General features: G+C 39.9%; 1 long non-coding RNA gene across 3 annotated transcripts; it reads left to right on the top strand.

Annotated features, from left to right (window-relative positions):
* Positions 1 to 200: 200 nt before the first annotated feature.
* Positions 201 to 20,905, top strand: LOC140324957 (uncharacterized). 3 transcript variants are annotated; one of them, XR_011919605.1, is made up of 7 exons: positions 963 to 1,216; positions 9,518 to 9,642; positions 9,746 to 9,869; positions 10,011 to 10,087; positions 11,205 to 11,296; positions 16,257 to 16,473; positions 17,229 to 17,412. It is a non-coding gene; the product is annotated as an uncharacterized lncRNA (long non-coding RNA). The 3 variants fall into 3 exon arrangements; XR_011919604.1 differs by lacking the exons at positions 963 to 1,216; positions 16,257 to 16,473; positions 17,229 to 17,412 and adding exons at positions 201 to 505; positions 20,590 to 20,905; XR_011919603.1 differs by lacking the exons at positions 16,257 to 16,473; positions 17,229 to 17,412 and adding an exon at positions 20,590 to 20,905.
* The last annotated feature ends 1,272 nt before the right edge of the window (positions 20,906 to 22,177 follow it).

Raw genomic sequence — 22,177 nt, 5'->3', positions numbered from 1 at the left:
AAATGAGGGGTTTTTGCGTGCTGTGAAGATGGGGGTCTTCTGAGGCCAGACACGGCTCTCCCAACCCATTATCCGATTTGGCTCTTTATCCATCTTGCAGCCCCTCGCTCTCCCGTCTGTGTCCTCTCCGTCCATCTGTTTTCCTCCCTTGATTTGTCATTTCTGATTATTTCTGGCACTGTCTGACCTCGCCGGCTCTTTACATCTCTTGCTGATTCCCTCTTCCCCCAGATTCTTTGAAATGCAGATTCTTCCAGACCCGGTAAACAATGAGAACCAACATTACAGTGTTAGAGCCTCCAGTATACGAGGCCGACTTATTCTGGAGAATGACAAACAAATCTTTAGCAAATAGGGTCAGATAAGGACAGCCAGTGGCATCATGGGAGCCTGGGGATTGCTATCACTTCTCCATTAAAGATGGATACAAGTGCTTACATCTGTGTGGCCCCTGAGGATGCTCGCCAACCTCTGTCGAACGTATGCGGCCCATCTTTATCCTAAGGTAATATTAAATATACATGTTAGATCCATTTGGAGTTTTACTGAGACTTAAAGTTTTAGTTGATGTCTCTAATTTGGTTCTCCCCCTTTTTAAGAAGCCTGTGAAGGAGATCCCATTGTCAGCCTGGTTAGTATTTCCTACTATTGTGCAGAGATAAAGATTCTCCATAGTCTATGCTGGGCCCTGGACGCTGATTAGGCTTAACAACAATTTGGGAACTTTAGGATCTGGCTGCTAGTCACATGATGACTCCCCACCATGGAGGACCTTTGTGACCCTTTGGTATGGGTGAGTTTTTTTGCCTACCAATAGTTTTGGTAACACAACCATTGCTGCCAGGATCATCTGATCGTGCACCATGTAAGGGCTTTACCAGGGAAGGGACGAGGATAACGTAATATGAAGAATAATTGGAGGTGATCACACCATTCAATGTAACAATATAGAGGAGGAAACTTTGGCATTGAAACAATGGTCTGGATATTACGGAGGCTGCTCGTTATTTTTCTGGGTCTATAAATAGATTCATAAAACAAATTTTGTATCATTTTTCCTCCAATAGATCATGTGAAGCAAGCTGGTATCTGTGTTTTCCTTACCGCAGGACAGCGCTGACCCACAGAAGGAGGTGACCGCCATTCGTTCCAGAGGCTAATTAGAGCTTTCCAAAGAACAATTTGATCTGTTGTGTAAAGATTAGAACCTTCCACTGTGAGTCGAGCCAAATATTATCATTGTTACAGATAGATGAGAGTTGCCAAAATGTACAAAGCCCCCCCCACCTACAACCGCACCTCAGTGAATAATACAGCGATTGGGAAACTTCCACTTAATATCTCACATAATAAACTGAATAGAAGCTCAGATTTCACTTTCACCGAAGAACAAACCCAGCAAAGTGAAAGGTGCAGCACAAGACTTGTTAACCCCGCATTGGGCAGCCAAGAAGTTCCTTATTTTAGCAACACAAATAATTGCAGCCAAAAAATTAACCAATCAAAGGCCAGCATTCCAAGTAACGTGAAGGCAAAATCTGGCTACTGATAGGATTCCTGGTTACCAGTGACTTATTTTAACTCATTCTGATTTATTGTGTTCAGATCTGTCCACAGGGAATCTTCTATCCAATGAAGTCGGTCTCTGTGGCCTTGTATTGAGGACAGAGCAGCTGCAAATCGTATTTGTTCCCCCAACCCAAACCCAATTTTTAGCTGTTATAGGAGAGATGCCTCATTACACGAGAGAAGTATGTTGGAAGAAAGAACTGCGACATTAGCAGAATGCCATTTTATAAGACCAACCCATGCTTTATGAGAGAGAGATATGTTACAAGAATCATATTCAACATATTACATGCATGAGCCATGTTATAAAAAGTAGATGTCAAGAGATTCCATACATTCCAATAATACATTGCACAAGAGAGACACAATATAGGAGAGAGACATACTAAAAGAGAGAGCCAACATATCACATGCATTATTATTATTATTATTAAACAGGATTTATATAGCGCCAACATATTACGCAGCGCTGTACATTAAATCCATGTTATCAGAAGTAGAGGCGTTACAAGAGATACAATATATGAGAGAGCTGCATCATAAAAGAGACATGTTACAAGAGATAGCCAATACATTACATGAAAAAGCCACAATATAAGAAGAAGTGTTAATAGAGATACAATACATTACAATAATATGTTGTATGAGAACGCTGCATCAGGGACATGGTAGAAGAAAGAGTTATCACATTACATGAGAGAGCCATGTTATAAGATAAAAGTACATTAGAAGAGAGAGACAAGTTAGGAAAGAGAGCTACCACATTACATGTAAAAGCCATGTTGGAAGAGAGAACTTTATAAAAGATTGCCACTTTATGGGACCAACCCATGTTAAAAGTGAGAAATATTTTACAAGAGATAGCCAAAACATTACATGCATGAGCCATGTTATAAGAACGAGATGTGTTACAAGAGATACAATATATTACATTACCATTTATTGCATGAGAGATCCATGTTATAAGAGAGATCCATGTTATAAGAGAGAGACATGTTACAAGTGAAATCCATGTATTAGATGGGAGAGCCATGTTGAGATGAGAGAGCTACCACATTACATGAGAGAGCCGTGTTATAAGAGAGATCCATGTTATAAGAGAGAGACATGTTATAAGAGAGAGCCATGTATTAGATGAGAGAGCTACCACATTACATGAAAGATCTATTTTATAAGAGAGAGCCATGTTACAAGAGAAATCCATGTATTAGATGAGAGAGCCATGTTGAGATGAGAGAGCTACCATATTACATGAGAGAGCCATGCTAGAAGAGAGAGACACATTACAAGAGATAGCTAACACATTACAGGCCTCTGTCATGTAACAAGAAAGAGGTGTATTACAAGAAATAGTTAATACAATACACGGGAGAGCCATGTTAAGAGGGGGAGACATGTTGGTGGAGAGAGAGCTACCACTTTACATTTGCCATTTTATTGAAGACAGAGAGAGAGAGATACGCTACAAAAGAGAGCTACAACATTATATATGTGAGCCATGGTAGAAGATAGGGTTACTACATTACAAGAGAGAGTCATGTAACAAGGGAGAGACATGTTACAGTATGAAGCGACCATATTATAGGAGAGAGCCACGTTACAAGACAGAGCCACCACATTTTATGGGAGAAACATGTTACAAGAGAGAGCTACCACATAAAAGTTGTAGAAGTTAGAGGACACTTCACGCTCAGTAGGTAGAAACCAAAGGCCTGTCCTGAGTCCCCCCAAAACTGAGCTGTACTGAATTGTCCTGACATACCCCCCGACCCCCCAGTATCTGCCCCACAGACACCCAATTACTGCAGGGCTCTGTGTCTGTCATAGAACCCTGAATGAATCTTGTACAAAGCTGATGGGAATAGGGTGTCTACATGTAGCCATTTCCTTTATAATGGTAAGCCAGAGGTAAGAGATGTCATCATCAGTGTGATGACATCATCATGTCTGGTCTGGGGTAGTACTGCCAGCCTCCATAGTGGGTATCAGTGATTGCACTGCTGGCATGCTATGTGAGCAGCAATGGTACCACACCCAGGAACACAGATACTAGAAGTGTAACAACAGGAAGGTAATTAATAGTAATCGATGTATTAAATGTGGAATCACAACAAACAAACTGCAATTGGAAAGTACTGACACACCGGCTACACAAGAGTAAGAAAACTAAACAAAATAATAGTATAACACAATATAGTGTAGAGAGAACAATACTGGGAAAAATAACAGAAAAGCAGCATGACCGGTCAATAAATAAGGAGGTAACCAGCTCAGGTGTCTAATCATCAGATGGGGATTATAAACCTAACAGTCAGGTGCAGGTGCTGATTTATTGTACTGGTGTGAGAGACTCCTGCTGGCGATACCTGGAATTACACAGCAATGAAATAATACACAACTGTGTACCGGTAATTGGAGGGGATTGTTGTATAAGTGGTCCATTGATTTAGGACATCAAATTCAATGGGTGTTTGTTTGTGTCATTATCCTGTCCAGCCACTTAATTTCTTTTGTGTTTGGTAAATCCATGTGAATTATCCCAAAATGTCCTAAAGTGCATTGGGACATCACAATACACATTGTTACTATTCACTGTTAATGAAAGTAGATAAGTGAACCTGTCGACAAATTTACAAGTTTAGAGGTCACAATATACAGAAACATTATAATGTACTGGTATACTAATATTTTTAACACACCTTCCTTCAACAAAAAGCTATCTTGAAACTCCAATGACTTTCTCTAGTTAACTGGGTGTACAAGGAGGACAGGGGGGAAATCAGAATGTAAAAAGTTTACATTTAACTTCATAGAGACTTCTATATTTTAAAAAAGCAACGCGGCTCTGGGGTTCCAAGTTCCCTTCATCAGGGTTTGGTGCTGGACTGATATCATTCAAGGGATCCTAGGGATAATAAGTATGCCAGTTATAATTGCAGAAGGGACATGCTATTACTTTTCTTCAGTGACACAAATTTGCCTGTCCCCAGTCTTCCCCTCTATCTAGCTCAGCAGGACATTCTTGGCATGCTATGGTGCCAGGGGTAATGAACTTCTTTAAACATACATCACTCCTGAAATGGGCATAAATGTTGGTGAGAGGAGGTTTAGCTCCACTTTAACCATTTGGAGGAATAATACTAATTACCTCTCAGTATCCTCTGATTGTATCAGTACAGTGCACACTTTCTTCACCAGTACCAAGCCCTGATGAAGCAGTGCCCTTTGAATACCTGAAATGTGTTGTTTCTTTATGAATTATGTACCTAAATTAAATTAAATCTGGACTTTATATATTCTGCTTTTGTGACTTTCCTCCTTGCACACCCAGTTCTTGCTTAACCTCCCCAGCGGTATACAAAAGGTGCTGATAGCGGTAACCAGAACGAAACTGGGGGTAGCTAAAACAATGATAAATAGAGCCTTACTTGGTCCTTCTTCGCAATCCCTGCCCTCCGCATTTGATGAGTCACCTGGGAATTTCGGCTGACATCTGTGTGTGCAATCGTTGCGCCGGGGGCACAGCGGGAATTTCAAATCTCATTCTATTGCCTTCAATACAAAATATCTGTATTGAATGCAATACAGTGGATTTATATGTCTAAAAGTAGTACATTGTCTTTCATGAAAATTTATTTTACAGTATATTATAATAGTATGAGTATAATATTTATTTATTTAATTAATTTTTTACCAATTATTTTTTTTTAATATGATTAAAGTGTTTTTTTATTATTTTTTATTATTTTTACATGATTTTGTGTTTCAAACTTTATTATACTCATAATATATTATTATACTGTAAAATAAATTTTCATGAAAAACAATGTACCGCTTTTAGACAAAAATCCGGACACAAATGAACCGCCCAGGAGGTTAAACAAAAAGCCAAACTTTGACCAGCAGAGCTGTTTAAGGCTCACAATACAAGTTACAATGTTTCTGTACAATCTTGTTCAGATCTAACAATATTTATGTGGTACAAGGTCCAGGAGTATCCAGCGGCTCTGATATGTAAAAGCTTTATGGTCCCAGACAATAAAAGGCATGTCCTGCCTAGAACCTTTGACATCCTTAAAGTTTAATCTTTAGGTACCATTATAGTGTTGCTGATCCTATGTGACTGTATTTGCCTGGGGCTGAGATGATTTAAATTATCTGCTGCAGGCAGAAGGAAGTATTTTCTTAGTTTCCACTTTCCCAATGATCAGCCTGCTACATTGTAACTTTCAAGGTGAGAAGCTACATTGGAGGTTGTTCAGACATTTTTTTGAATTCCTTTTGTCCATTGCAAGAATACTTTTAAATGGGCAGCACAGAGAAATATGTAGAGAATTCCTTATCACATCCAAGACTGGGGGAATATTTCTCCAATGCAGGTGGACAGGTGTGAAATACCAAGAGAAGGTGTGTGTGGTCACATACATGTGATAATTGCTGACACTGATGGAGGGAAGATTGGCAGGTCAATGTGACAATCCAATGCAGCGAGTCAGACCCTGCTTACCTTCATGTTCATGATTGTAGGAATATTTTCTCCTTTTACACAATCACATCACTCACAGGTCAGGACTGATCCACATTGCAGAGCAGTTAGATTATTTAACTGTTTATTCAATCAGATTGTTGAACATGGTCACATGATTGATTGGCTAGGTATTTCTTTCTGGTCATGCATCGGCAGATACTGTTAGCTGAGAGCAAATGTAGCAATTAATTGGATAAAAGAGAGATTACTTCCAAAGTCCATCCATCTTTTATCTGCTTGGTGAAATCCTAACACTACACAGGTGATAAATTAAATTCAATCTGACACAATGTCTGAGTGTCTATGGCCACCATGAGATCAGATTGTGAGTCTTGGAGCAGCCATAGATGGTGGGAAAGATGTTCTTATATGCTATAGCGAAGAAGTGATATCTGGAGAGTGATTGGTTGCTTTGGGTTACAGCATGTCAGTATGGCCATCCTTGTAGCCCCCCACCATTCCTATATGCCTCCCCCTTAGATGGATGACAAGTAGAGATTACAGATGACCTGATTGGGAGAAGTCACAGGAAACATTGCCCTCATCTGTGAGAAATCGATGACTCACCCTGGGAACTAATTGCTATGCAGGAGACGTCAGGGTATGATTTATGGTAAGATGGCGACCAGCATGATAAACGTCTCTCCAGATCTTGTACACGGGGAGATGATGGCTTCTGGCCGGTGTCATAAAACAACCTTGTAAAGTGGCGATAAATGGAGCTCCAGGTCTCCGCCGCTGCAATTTACATAGATTGATCGATGATGGTTGGCACAGCCAGGCGATTCACAGATATTCCTCTGGTCTTGAGCAGTAAATCCATACAGCAGGATGTACGGCAAACACGAGGCGCTCATACAGGTCCTCTTTTCTGGATACTAAAAGACATTGTGCCATGCTGATGCTGGTAACAGGGCCTCTTTACATGCACATGTGGTGGAAATCACAGAAACTTTCAGATCAGTTTGTACTCCCCTACTTTTCCTCCCTCCCAGACACCCCTATGCTTTATCCCTAAGTCTGAAAAGTAGATTGTGTTGATACGGATAGATGGAGGTGCACAGATTTTATATCCCTTTTATCCTCTACCATTTATCTTGGGTGATTGCAGGAACTTAACGGTAGTAGTTGGGCCATTGGACTTTTACCTTTCACCCTGGGCTCCTACCTACACTGCTTCAAGAATGACGTGGGATAGATCCAGATTGAAAATCTTCCGGGGGGTCCTTGGTTGCAATTGGAATCCATCAGGATGGGGACACAGAAAGCCACTAAGGCAGAGGTAGGCAAACTCAGGCCTTTAGGCTGGATACGGCCTACCCAGTATTCCACGCTGGCCTAACGTCCCCCTAGTTATTTATTGTTGGATCCGGGCTAATTGAATTGTCACGTTACCGGGAGATCCCGCTATATCATCGAGTTCCCGCACAGTAACCCCAATTCTTATGCCTAAAGAGCAGAAGCAATGTGCAGCTACCAGTCTCCGGAAGGTTGACCTCAAATGTCATGTCTTCAACCCCGAATAGACTGACAAATTATTCTTCTTTCAATGCGGCAACAGAGCCCTGTGTTTAGTGTGCAATGACACCAACAGCACTTTCAAGCGGTCAAATCTCAAGGGGCATTTCGATGTTAAGCACGCGCACACATACAGAGGTTACATTGCGGATGAGCAGAAGACTGAGGCTGCTCGCTTGCAGTCGGTTGGAAAAAACCTTTCCTTGGACATCTTGTTTTGTCTGGCCTAGTGTGCCTTCTTGACCTCCTGAAATGGCATAGTAGTCCAAAAAGTTTGCCGACCCCTGCACTAAGGAGCCGCCTAGTGCTCACTTCGGAGTTTAGCCCGGTCAGGGGGCTTCTTCTATACTATATGTGGTGGACAAGGCTTGGCTTGCAATCCCATCTTTTGGAAGACCTTCCTGTATCAGGGACAATCTTCTCTTGCTGAAGACCCATTCTGGTCAGAATGGAGATATTTTCAAGAATTTCCTATAATTGATTTGTATATTCTGCAGAATTATCTAGTTATGTAAAAAAAAATCTCTGATGGAAGAGATCACTTTTTCTTGCTCCAAATCCTTGTACTCATCTGAAGTCACAACCAGCAGATTTAGGGCTTGTCTAGTCAGCAAGTCATATGATCTCACAGAGCCAATACAGTAAACGTTAGGGTGGTCCTGTGATCACATGTTCATACAGAGCCGAAACAGTGAAAGCTGGCAATTTTAAGAGGTCATGTGATCATGCACAGTCTATACAGTGAAAGCTGATGTAGTCATCAGGTCATAAGTTCATTATAATTTAGTCCAATAATAAGGTGATCCTAAGAGCTTTGGGGATATGGCCATGACTATGAACTGTGCACATACTAATAGATATTGGTGGCATCCACCAATATCACAGTACCTTCTTTGAGTGTTGTAGAGAAATATTTGATTTGACATCACATGACTGGCTCTCCTCCAATCACAAAGCTCTCTTTAACAGAGAGAATTCCCTGGAGCTCCGCTGACTGCACACCCCATCCAGATATTGAGTATAGGATGGGCTAAGGTGTGCAATCTTTAACCCAATATGTTAAATATCTTATTTTGGTAGGCCATTTTTTATTCCTATTGCAAGGCAAGTCCTGGACTCGCAGAAACACATTTTAAATTGAACTATTGATACAGTCCTGCAGGAATTAGGACAGTTGTGGAAATTGCTGGTATTCAGTGACAACCCTTTCTGTTGGTCTTCCAATTGTGCTCATGTGTTGTCACCCTGCAACAGAACATGCAGACATTGTCCACAGCCTGAGAAAGACCATGCAGCCATTGCTGGAGGAAATCAGTGGCACTGAGATGTAACCAAGGAGGAAAAAAAGTGACAATAGGAATTTTATAATAAAAAAAAAAGAATTGTTTTTATACACAGTGCACCGTGCAAATTAAATGTCAGGTTTCCAATTATCAGCTCCAGGTAGGTGCACGTTTCACGCTCCTGTTGGGTGTAACGATAAGCTGTGCTCTTTGTAGGGTTCCCAAGCTCTGTGCTACCCAGAGACAGATTCTCTTTGTTTCAGCTTCTTGTAGAAGCTAATGATGGTAAAACAGGACAGTAATGAATCCGTCGCACTGACAAGGTGAATTTAATTAAAACACGGCGGATCCTTTTCATCCGACTGACCTGTTCCACCATGTCAGCTCCGCCATAAAGTGATAAGCAGTGTGTGGGGGGGTGTATATTCTTTATTACCCGCCAGGTCTCCTCACCTCCATTCTTCATTCTCACATGGCAGCGTTATAATATACTCAGAATAATTCTGGATGGAAGTAAATGAAATGTTAATATACTTGGAATTTAATTAAAGTGATCTCAGGTTTGGCTAAGCAAAAAATAATTGAATCATCTTATTCACATTATTTGCCTTAAATCCAGAATTCTCCCGGGAGCAGATTTACACCAAATGAGCTGGATATTGTTCAGTCTGCAGATAACAAAGGGATGGATGGCGAGCGGTACAAGAGGACCCATAGAAACCAATCACAGCTTACCGTGTAATGGTATGTAAAATAATTCTTTATTTCTTACATACACATCCTTGTATTTAGGAAAAACTCTGGGTAACAAAAAAGTTATAAACGTCAAGTAATAAAACTCTTTCAGAAACAATAAAGCCCCATAAAGACGTCAGGTGGATGTCATATAATTGATGATCTTCCTTGATCCATCTCCATTGACAGCTGTACAAGAGGACCCATAGAAACCAACCACAGTTTACCGTGTAATGGTACGTAAAATAATTATTTATTTCTTACATACACATCCTTGTATTTAGGAAAAACTCTGGGTAACAAAAAAGTAATAAACGACAAGTAATAAAACTCTTCCGGAAACAATAAAGCAGGATATTGAGCTGGATATTGTTCAGTCTGCAGATAACAAAGGGATGGATGGCGAGCGGTACAAGAGGACCCATAGAAACCAATCACAGCTTACCGTGTAATGGTACGTAAAATAATTCTTTATTTCTTACATACACATCTTTGTATTTAGGAAAAACTCTGGGTAACAAAAAAGTTATAAACGTCAAGTAATAAAACTCTTTCAGAAACAATAAAGACCCATAAAGACGTCAGGTGCATATCAGATAATTGATGATCTTTCTTGATCCATCTCCATTGACAGATGAACGAATAAGCTCTGTTTTATAGAGAGGGCAGCATGCGCAAGCTGCACTCTACTGTGCTTTCCTCCATAAGAGTGCACAGCAGTCATTCCTGATTGGTCATTTATCAACCTTCTGTGGCTGGTATATTCATGTCAGATTTTCTATGGTCTAATTTGTGAATAATCTAAGCTAAGTACTTAGTTTAAGTTCACTTTTATCTGAGCTTTAGGTGTTTTTAAGCCTTTAGTTAACTCCTATGTAAAAAGAGGCTGAAGCCACTTGGCCCTTAGGCCCATGTCACACTAACAATCACTATAGAGTTTACAGGAAATACTCCCGTTTCCATCATGTTGCTCCTTCAGCAGCCATGCCAGAGATTCTCAATGTATACACCAATGAGGATTATCTTCCCTCTATAGCAAACTTTTTTTTGGTGAACTGTTGCCACCATCACATGTTAACTAACAGATACAAAAGTTTACAATGTCTTCCAAATGTGGGGATATATTATAGCAATGGGAATCCAATACTCAGAGTCATACACAAAACCTTTTTATTGGTCATTGCAAAAAGACCTCTGGCTTTTGTTAAAAAAGTGAACCAGAAACTCTGCCTGTGACTGCAGGAGGGGAAGTTGTACCTGAGAATCTGCAGTGCTAGAATCCCCCTGCTTCTGCTACATCCCGTCTATAGATCTTTGATTCTTTCCTAGAATATATCCTACAGGGAAAGGGTTATCCTCTGTTCTAAGGATGTTTGTTGCCTCATTCAAGGTAGGGCTTTGAGATTAAATACATATAAGCAAAACCAAAAAACATGTTTTGTTGACAAAGTTCCTACAGTCCAATTAATCAGTACATAAGTAGACATTTGCAATGGAACAATATGTCCCGATTCATGTGACTGTACTTGATCCTTGTTGGTTCCTCTTCTATTATTACCCTACGTCATCAGATCACCAGTCATAAGGAGGCAGTACTGACAAAAGGAAGTAAACCCTGCATCTTGCAAGATGTCTGCATTCCTATAGTGCTGGACAAGACTTGGTAAGTCAATATTTATGTAAGAAACAGAAAATGACTTGGTATAAACTTTTTGCAACGCCCATATAGCTGAGCTCAGACTGGGAGAGAGAGGGGCCGGATTGGGAGCAAATCAGATACACTGACAAGGAATATGCTGGTGAAAGATATGAGCAGAAGAATAACCTTATAAGTTGCAGTTGCTTTTTCACGATCCATGCTGCAGGTTGAGGGATGGAGAGAGAACACCACTGTATTCTTGACCATTACAATGTATGTCCTGTATTACCCATAAATCATGAATTCCTTGCTCTACACTGGGAGATTATTACAATTCCTGTATCCGATGTGACCTTTATTTATTGATTTTCACAGTCATGCTTCATTTGTCATTCACACTTCTAACCAAATAATCTTTATTCATTTTTTTACATTCATGAAAAGTAATAATTGGCAAATCCATAGTCTTTTGTAGCTGCTTACCTTCTTCTTGATCCTGTGAGCCATTGATGAGTGCCGGAGCAAAAGAACAAAGCTGTCATTGTTATGTTTAGCTTTATGCTTTGACCGTGCAGATTCATTCCGCCTCTGACTTGAGGCCCTTTGATGCTGTCTGTATTATCTGTGTATACTTAGCTCTTTAGTTTGTCTTTGAAAATCACTTTCCTTGGTATGATTCCCCCTTTACCTTATAACTTTATTATCCGGATTCCAATTGTCCACAAAAGTTAGGTGGAAATGTGTGAAGCAGTCTCTTAGTAATAAACCATCATTAGTGTAGCTCTGAATATTATATAGTAATATCAAAAAGTAGATTTCTAAACCCTCAAAAATTTGCAGTGAGATGCATGTTCCATAGAGTGCAGTTAGAGTGAATTAAGAACACCTCGAATTGGAAAGCCTAATATGTCATCTACGTACCTGAACCTTGTATTGTGGAACCCATTGTCAGAGTTCTCCACCATACCTACTCCTAGACATAAAAGAAAAGTATTACAGCTTATTTCTCTATCTCTAAAAAGCATTTACCCTTGCAGTGCACGTGTTATCACTCTGCCGCCAAATCCTCTGCAGCATCCCCAGCTTCCCTTGCATGAACTGTCCATGACAGCACACGGGGTGGGAATAGAGGGTTCATCCCACAGCCAATGAACAGATTAGTTCCAGGTTGTGATCCTGTCCCGCTATTGGCTGCTGGTTCTATTTAATCCTATCTAGTTCTAGGCTCTTGTTTCTGGATCCTCAGAGTTTTACCTGTGACTTTACCTAGCTATACTTTACCAGATTGCTTTTTCAGACACCAGACCTTGGCCTGACCTTGAGCCTGATTCTTTTCTTCTGCCTGTCCTAACCTTGGACTGTCTGGATCTTGATCCTCGCTTGCTGCCTGCTGACCTTGGACTGTCTTGACCTTGCTCTTTGCCTGCTCCCAGTCCTACCACTTATGCTTCTTATAGAAGATTCCAGCCTACCCCGTAACATATCTCTGACTGTCCCTTCACTAAAGACATCCATTGCTTCTGCCCTTGGTAGGGGGAGCCTGGGGCCGCTAACCTGGTGTTCTCCTAGCAGCAAAATAGTCCGGTGGCCACTAGGGTTACCAGCCTATCTCTTCTTGCGGGGTGATCTGGTGAAGACCAGAAGACACTTGGCTAAGTACACATGTGCAATAATTGTCCTTGGAAAGCATCCTTCACAATACTTTCCAACGAGTAATGACTGCACGATGCATGAATGAGAGCTGTACATACAGCACCGTTCTGCTCTATGGAGGGGGGCGATAACGACAGAGAGGCGTCCCCGCTGCATTCTCTCCCCTTCACTTTCATTGGGATCGTTCCTCATCTATCGTCAGTGGATCCGCCAGGATGGTAGCTCAGACTATGGAAGATTATCCTCCGATATCGGCCCTGAGCCAATTATCGGACGAGAACAATTGCACGTGTGTACGTAGCCTTAGACTCATGACCAGGGTAATCCCTTGTCACTTCCCAGCATGCATCCCTAACAGCAGGGAGAGGGCACTGCAAAGGCATTTTTTTATTTAAAAATACAACCCTCTACAGCTTATTGAATAGATTGAAGCTGACTTCGAACATGGGCAAGCAAATAGCCTTTTTTTTTAGATTACCTTGCATGCGATTGAGTAATCTGCAAAGTAAATTTTTACCACTAAGTTAAACATCCCTTTTACAGTGGATAGTTTACTTTATTCTCATTAGTAAATCACCCCCAATGTCTGTCTATATATCTGTGTCTGTAACTTTAATTTGGATTTAACAATGAAACACCTCACTGTGTAGCATGTTTACCTGTTTGGTATGTAAAAACCATTCCACACATGTCTGGCCAAGAGGTTTTCCAGGAAAGGCTTACATAACATTGATGAGAAAAAAAGATATTTTCTTCAACACCTTCCTACAGGAGGACAAAACCTCTCTCATGTCAACAGGCCTGCGGCATTCTCCCTTATGCTGATATTTGAAGTTTTAATCTTGAGAATTCCTGGTGGGATTTCCCAGCATTCTGTGTCTGTGACTCCTTCACCTAAATGCCCAACCAGAAACTCAGAAAAGAACCGAGTTCTAACAAACTCTGACAACGCTGACCGGTGTCAGGTTTTACAAACTTTTCATGTTGGGATATAAATTTTCAGAGCTGCTGGCATCTCCAGCTGAAGGCTTGGAGAAACAGATGCTGAGATTGCGTCCTGAATATTGTGGCGGTTTATAATCGTGTCCGCTGAGGACGACACATCATCAATTATTGCAACCGTACAATTATTCTGCCCCCGCCTGTCCTCTCATTGTAGACGTCTCTCTTACATCTCACGGTTACCTTTTATTATTTAAAGACTTTGAAATGTTGAAAGGAACGCGGCGGCAGTCTGGGGATTAGGCTGAAAACGCTTGGCGGTCTCTCTCTCTGCTGCACAATGACATCTCAAGGTGAAAACTGACAAGCGACAAATCCAGCCCAGAAACCGCTGATTAGATGGGATGTAAGAAGAGGAATATCCAAGTTAAATTGGTCAATCAGAACATTTTGTGTGTCTGTGATCTTTATTACAGCGTGGGATAGGGGACCTCACACTGTGACCAGATTCCAGCTATTATTTATTTGTATTGCTCTAATATATTCTGCATTGCTGTATAGAAAGCCATGCACATTGGTCTTTGCATCAGAAGAGCTTACACTCTAATATCCTTACTACGGTCACAATACCAGTATATATATATATATATATATATATATATATATATATACATTCATATAGCTCTGACATATTCCATAGTGCTGTACAATGATTACTGAGCCATTCATATTGGTCCCTGCATCAATATGCATACTATATTTACATTTATAAAACACTGACATATTTCACAGTACTGTACAATATTTTCAGAGCCATGCACAGCATGAGAAGAGCTTACACTCATATAGCACTGACATTCCATATTGCTTTACAATGATTACTGAGCCATTCATATTGGTCCCTGCATCAATATGCATACTATGTTCACATTTATAAAACGCTGACATATTTCACAGTACTGTACAAAATTTTCTGAGCCATGCACAGCATGAGAAGAGCTTACACTTTTATACCTCTAACATAGTCGAGAGTGCTGTACAATGATTACTATACAGAGGGCTGTATAATGATTACTGAGCCATCCACATTGGTCCCTACATTAAAAGAGCTTACACTATAATTCTCCCTACTATGGTTACGCTACTAGTATTTTACTTTCATATAGCTCTGACATAGTCCAGAGTTCCATACAATGATTACTGTACAAAGTGCTGTATAATGATTAATGAGCCATTTATTTTGGTCTTTGCATCAAAAGAGCTTAGACTCTAATGTTCCCCCACAGTCACAGACTAATATTATTATTATACATGTATATGGCTCTGACATATACCACAGTGCTGTACAGAGAACACTGAGACAGTTTCATCAGACTCTGCACCAGAGGAGCTGGGAGGATAGTCATGTTATTCCAATACATTATATAGTCACCTTATTTATGAATGCTGCAGATTTTACACTGAAACTCACTTTTGAAGTAACATTTACATGTTTGCACTAATAGGAATAAAAACAGCTTTTAAATACAGCTCCAGGTCAAGGGTGGATATACTTCTTGTTCAGTCTCTGAAGGTGTAAAGAGGTTTATTTTGAATAAATGTGGGTCGTATGGGTGCTGAAAACCTTCTCACTTCACTGACCTGAATACAGCTCATTTCTCTCTTTTTACTTTGTCAATTGTTAAAGGGAGATCCCAAAAACTGGTCCTGTGCAGGGATCCCATTTTGTCTGCCTCAGTCTTAGGTAGTTTACGTCAGTATTGAGAGAACTCAGGGGTAATATTGGAAGCACTGAGGGTATTGGGTGGTCATGGGGGTATAAACACATTTTAGGGGTAAGTAGGATTATAAAAGCCCCTCTGCTGAACAGACAGGTCTGTCAATTTTTGTTTTTAATTGCCTTGCCTGGTGTAATAGTCTTCTAATGTTCTTTCTTCATCTATAACTAAGGGCGGAGGAGAAAGAACTGAGGGACAAACAGAACTGCAAAAATATGAATGGTGTATGTTCTATGTAAATTAATATACCTAAATGCATGCAATAAGGGACAGGGAGAGTATAAATCAATGAAGTTAATGGACCTCTTATCTAACAACTGAATAACCCGCAGAGCTTTACTCCATACTAAATGCATTAAACATAAGGTGCTTCTGTCTGCATTGTTGTCTGATTAGATAACACAAACAATATCTAATGGAGTCTTTAGGCAGGATTGAGACAAAATATGTGGTTTGAATCATAATCATTGGCACTTTCAATGTATGTGTACTTATTGCTGGATAGAAACATGTTTGTGGATAGGCTATATATATCAGATAACACAAAAACTACAACCTGGTCTTTAGAGAACCCAAACCACCTATATTCAGCATCTAAAGTTCTTTTTCAGGGCAACATTACTTGACATGGAAGCTCAGCTCTGGATAGTCTTACCCAGTATTGAAAGGAAAGGACATCAATTACAGATTGGACATGATAAAGTCCTAATATTTGCAAAACTATATGAATATACATACATAAGGATAAAGAGAACCCATACCTGCCAAGATCTCCAGACAAAAATCTGAATATATCTAAATTATGAGGCTGAAAGATCTCCTTTTGTGGTTTGTATGATCCATATAAACATCTTCATAACGTTACCACCTTCCCCAAGCCCATGCTGCCTTCATCACTTTCACAAAGCTTTTCCATGATGCAGCATGATACAGCAGCTTCATCAGGCCCTTCCATGCTTCTTTCATGACCTTCACCAAGCCTCTCTGTGCTGCCATCACCAGCTTTACAAAGCACTTTTTATGTTGCCTTTACCACCCTCACCAAACCCCTCCATGCTGCCTTCACCACCTTCCCTAAGCTTCTCCATGCTGCCTTTACCACCTTCCCCAACCCCCTCCATGTTGTCTTTACCACCTTCCACAAGCCCCCCCCATGCTTCATTCACCACCTTCCCCAAGCCCCTCCATGTCTCATTCACCACCTTCCCCAAGCCTCTCCATGCTGCCTTCACCACCTTCCCCAAGCCTCTCCATGCTGCCTTCACCACCTTCCCCAAGCCTCTCCATGCTTCACCACCTTCCCCAAGCCCCTCCATGCTGCCTTCAGCACTCTCATCACCCTCTTTGCTGTCTTCTGCAGTCTAATAGGAGATATTACAGAAATATATGCGTGGTGGGTCTCTGATTTCCAGATATGGTTCCAGGATTTAAAGCTTTTGACCCCCTAAATGTCAATGGTTGATCATTGGACAATAATATTTATCAACTCAAAAGCAACCACTGAACCAGCTTTTTTATTTTTGCTTAATATTCTAAATTAGATCCATGAAAGATCACACAATTCTGATTTTTTTTTTTTACAGACCGGACAAACCTACGTATCTTCAGAAGCATAAAATAAACGTTTCCCGAATTCACCCATATGTCTGTTGTTTTATTTTTGCACATCATCAATGGATAGCTGTACCATAAATTCTTTATTTCTCTTTTCATTTCATGTACTATTGATATCCTGCTTTATATTAAAGAGCGGTATGTAAAACTGTAAAAGAACATACCCAGTTCAACTTAATGAACATGTCATGTCAGCTATAAAACAGACAAGTAGATGTGACAATAAGAATTGAGACTACATTTCTATAAATTGAGGGCAAACTCCATGTCAGAAAATTGTCATCAGCATGTGTCACTGCAGAGATTACCCTCATCTCCTGTCTAAGTGACAACAATCTAAAGGGGGATCTCCTTCCTTCCTATGTCAGTGATAACCATCAGTCATATGATGAATCCTCATATAGGGGCACAAAGAGCAATAGAAACCTGACACGTCTTTTTGAATATACAATATTTAATTAGGATTTAGGTGCACATTATAGGATCTACAAATAAGGAATGTGATATTAAAAAAAACCTCATGGACATGTTAGACACAAAGCTCTGCACAAGCCTAAGGCCTGGTACACATGAACAGATTCACCGCCAATTTTACACGAAACTATCCTGAAAAACTGATGTTTTATTTATTAGGTTATGCAAAAATTATATAAAAAAGCCCAGAAACAGAACAAACGACAAAATCTAAAAATGGGACATACACATATCCAATGTACATTGTGATCATAATAAGTTACTCAGAAATAAAACCTTGAAAGGGAAATGGGGGAAAATGCAGGGCGTATATTGTTCCAGATATAGGCAATGTACCCCTGGACTGGTAAACATTTTGCTCCAAAGTACAGCCTGATTGACCACAGTGGACAGTAGGGGTATCCGGAGAGATCCAAAACTTAGCAATCTACCTACCCATGGCAAGAAATAGCAACCTACCGGTACTAACAGTCTTTAATTTTGAGAGACGCAAAGAGACGGGTCTAGAAAGCTTAATAGGTAGGGTAGGGGGTAGGTAGAAGTGAAGTATGGAATAAACTAAACAAAATATGCATAACCTCTATCCATTACATGTGCAAAAACTGCTGCTTTGGATATTCATTAGTAAATAAATGGGCATGTTTTCTTCCCACCATCTTGGAATAAAGCTATAAAGACGTTACAGGTATAGAGATCAAGGTGTATTCTATGAAACAGGACACTCATTTACATTGTGTATATCAAAGGGACAGAAAATGAATCAGTTACAGTACTCTGATATTTACTAAACATTCACTGCAGGAATCTCTACCTGGTATTTGTGTTTTAAATGACAGCGATTGATTTTCTACCAATAAATATTTGCTGTGTCTACCATAAAGCTTGACTTCATTAAAACAGAGTGGGAACTAAATTGCAATCAGCAGTTGCAGGAGTATGTAATAGGTAGCACAGTGTCCACAGTGTAGCATCCAGGAGTATATAATGTACAGCACCGCCTACACGGTGCAAGAATACATACCTTTAAAACGTATCTAAAATTTAGTGGGATTGGTTTTGTGCAAGTAAACATTTGTTCTTGGTGCAGCCATTTCAATGATATTATAGCATTATAGTTGTAGAAGCTTTTGCTTTCTGACGCTCTCTGTTTCTGTTTGAAATTCTGTATAAAGGGAAGGAGAGTCAATTATTTCAGCTTGAGTTATTGAACTCGGCACACAGGCTCTGCTTAGCAAAGGATATTTGTGCCAGTAAATAAGGAAACAGTAGAAATTAGCTCCACATGCTGGACAGATATGAGTCTGGGCTTAGGACATTTTTATCTTAGTTTTTGATACTTGTTTATGGTAAAATATGTAGTGAAATGCTCCCTAAAAGTTATACAAGGTAGGAGTTATAAATTAAATTTCATTGCTGTTAATTTTCTCTATACATGTTCGGTAATGGTGGCTCTATGTTCCTAGTACTATTTTGGCAAATAATACTTTTTATCAATCAAGGGGTTCCTTGATCAATGAGCAATTTGTGGCAGTTGAAGTGACACCAATGATCTTTTTAGCTATCTGTAAGGGTGATTCTTCCCACTGGTCAGCAATATAAGAAACATTCATCCTACTAACCACCGCACTAATATACTGTGAGCTGTGGATATAGTAATTATAGAAGGGATTCCTTAACACCTGAATGTTATTTCAAGTATTTCCTCATGTTACAATGGCTGCTTCATAATATTATTTGACTTTGATAAATATAAAACATATATTATTTAATATATAATATTATGATTTTTACCTCTGCTATCTCCATGCCATGTATATACTGCTTAATGTATTTTATAACAATAATAATATGGACATCCTCCCACTTTGTACAGCTCCCTAAACTCTGCCTGGCCAATCTGAGGCCTAACGAGCAGCAGCGTTATAATTGAATTCTCTGGTAATTACTGGCAGGTTATGGCCTAGGAAAGGTTTCCTGCTATCATTGAATTTTCAGACGCAGCTATTGATTTTATGTTGGCCGTTATGGCTTATTGTTTCAGCTCTTTCTTGTTAGTAAACTGACAGAATTTGGGCTGTCAGAGGGAAAAAATAACATTTATGTATTAATGGATTGTAGCGCTTCTGTCAGGTTATAGATCGATAATGCAGAAAGTGGAACTAAACATTGTCACACATCAGAGGGATATAATATAATATAATATGATGATTTGATAAAATGATAATATGAAGTGATATGATATGATACAATGATGATATGATGATGATATGATACAATGATGATATGAAGTGATATGATATGATACAATATGATATAATTTGCTACAATGATGATATGATATAATATGATATATTACAATACGATATGAAGTTTATATGATATATTATGATATGATACAATGATACTATGATATGATAATGATATGATATAATATATGATGATGATATAATAGAATATGATACAATGATGAAATGATATATAGTTGCATAGTAGGTCAGTTTGAAAAAAGACAAAGGGGTACTCTGCCCACGCACATGGGCAGAGTACTCCTCCAATTGGGCCTGATTTATAAAAGCTCTCCAAAGCTGGAGAGGATACACTTTGATCAGTGAACCTGGGTGAACCAGCAAACCTGAAATGGATCTGGTCCAAGATTGAAAACACTTAGAAATCTATTTTTTTGGATCACCCATATTCACTGATAAAAGTGTATCCTTTCCAACATTGAAGAGCTTTAATAAATCACACCCATTGTCTGATCTCTGCTGTATCTAAGCCCTCTACAGACAACTGGGGGGGGGGGGCGTCAAATTTCTGCTGCTGAAAATGATCTTTTGTGATCGTCTCCACTGACAGATGAATGAAAAAACGCAATTCTGTTCTATGGATAAAGAAGGAGGGAGGACAAGTGAACGGCTGTGCTATCCTCCATGGGAGCCCACAGTGACCATTCCCGATCGGTTGCTCATCAATCAGTGACATCGGACAACAATCATCTGGCAAATGCACATAACTTATCAAATCAAAATGTTTGCTGTTTGTATTGGAGCATTTGTTTTGCTCAATGTTTCTGTGAACATTGTATGTATTAATGGTCCCCCATTTTCGGCATTGTATTCTGTACAACACCATGGAATATGATGGTGCTATATAAATAAATAATATTCATCCAGGAAGAGTTTCTGTCCACATTAATAGGGTTTAATCTATATGAAGCGAGAAAAGGACCCATTGCACACTATGACAGCGACAAGTGATTCAGTGTAGTGTTATAGAAGTAGAGGAGTGAGCTGTCTGGGGGGACACCAGAGACGGCTATTTGCTATCACTCATCCTTTGTGATGATATTACTGACATTTTTATCGTACAACACCAGGCAGGAAATCTGAGGCTGCAATCATGTGTGAGGATCCCCCAGAGATCTCTGGGGACAGCAGGGGAATGGAAAAAGGTAAGCAATTCTATTTACAAACTTCCTTGACTTGTAGTTTGAATTGGGTGAAGATGTTACAAGTGTTCTTATCCTATAACACGGCCCATTCCCCGGTGGGTGGATTTCTGTATTCAGGAAAATAAGACATTTTGTGCTACAGAAGTATGGTGATTGTCCTCGTGTCAGACTGGCGCTGTGCCGCTCGCTGCACTCCTGATGTTATTATTCGCTTTGTGATCCTGAAAAAGTTTTCTATATTACCGCAAGCAGGAAAATGTAACAAGATGCGTGATCTGAATACAGAGGGAGGCAGCCTGGTGCTGATTTGTCTTTAGGCCCACATTGAATCAAAAAGTACCTGTCAATCCTTGTCCCTGCACCATGTGGGGATTACACTAATAACACAACTGTCACCATTGTTTAAATTGTTAAAAACAGAACTGTGCACTCATTTTTTTCGGGAATGGGCAACATCGATCTGCCACGGATACAAAGACACGAGTCTTTCAGCGCCATGGCTAGTACCGTGCCCCGTCTTCTTTTTTTACGACTACACACCTGCTGACATCAGATTTGATTTTTGTGCAGCATGCTCAGTAATGGGTCAATACAACACTATTGTGTATTTAACCTACCCCTGACAATGTCATCATCTTTTTCCCTTTTTCCAAATTCATTTTTGTTAAGGTATTATCCTGAGAAGAGGCAGATGTAACTAACAGTAGGCCCCTGTGCAGAATTAACTGCAAAACTTGACTTAGAGCCTATATGGGAGCTCCCATTGGCTGAAGAGGGTCCGGGGCCCTTTTCACCTCCCTATGTTTGCCCTTGATCCAGGCTCACCATCTACTTTTCAGACTGAGATGCCAGACACACTCCGTAAATCTTGATTTTTTTGTCCGTGTTTACAAATGTCTGACAAGGGTCAGCACCTTCTGCAGACCTTGTGATTTGCTATAAAGTTGCAATTGATCACTGCAGAACGGGAGACTACCATGATGCTTCTCCTGC

The sequence above is a fragment of the Pyxicephalus adspersus genome, chromosome 2, assembly GCF_032062135.1.
Source record: "Pyxicephalus adspersus chromosome 2, UCB_Pads_2.0, whole genome shotgun sequence".
Taxonomy (NCBI): domain Eukaryota; kingdom Metazoa; phylum Chordata; class Amphibia; order Anura; family Pyxicephalidae; genus Pyxicephalus; species Pyxicephalus adspersus.
This window is presented reverse-complemented; position numbering and strand designations above follow the sequence as displayed.